Consider the following 755-nt stretch of genomic DNA (forward strand, 5'->3'; position numbering starts at 1 on the left):
TCATACCCGCTTTGAGACCTCCAGCTACAAAAGAATGTAATTCAGTGAGATATGTAAAATCAAATCATGGAGAACACAGGCTGATAGAGAATAGTATCAAAAACAGGCAGGCGCTGTAGGTAATAATGTGTACGTCACTGTGATGAAAATGGGAGGTAATAATGCACCTCTCTTCTGCATTGACCCGTTTGGTGTACCACACAGGAGCATTATGGGTCAGAATGAGGCCAACAGGGCCACATGACATGTATATTGTTAGCATGCTGAGCTACGCTGTGAAGAGGGAAGAGGTGCTGCCTCTCTGCTCTGTCACTGATTGCTCCACTGGCCCTCGTGCTTCAATGTTTTCGTTTTTTCTCTCCATCTCCCACGTATAGTCTCTTTCCTGCCACGTCGAGGAGCACAGAGCCTCCCCCTGCGATGGAACTTCAGTAATGACAGGAGTCTGTGGGGAGTTTGGAGATGTTCTGTTCTCAGTGTGACTGCTTGGCTCTTATTTATCATTATTGGCAGCAGCAAGAGCCTACAAGGAAAACATCATCCATAAGTGTGCAGACGACACCACAGTCACAGGATACATCACTGGTGGGGACGAAGCAACCTACAGGAGGGAGGTGGCTGGTCTGGTGTCATGGTGCAAGGACAATAATCTCAGCCTCAACACGGACAAGAGGAAGGAAATGATAGTGGACATGAGGAAGGAGAGGAGAACTCATCAGCCACTGTTCATCTGGGGGCTCGAAGCGGAGAGGGGG

This window comes from Monopterus albus, unplaced genomic scaffold, assembly GCF_001952655.1.
Source record: "Monopterus albus unplaced genomic scaffold, M_albus_1.0 scaffold145.1, whole genome shotgun sequence".
Lineage (NCBI taxonomy): Eukaryota > Metazoa > Chordata > Actinopteri > Synbranchiformes > Synbranchidae > Monopterus > Monopterus albus.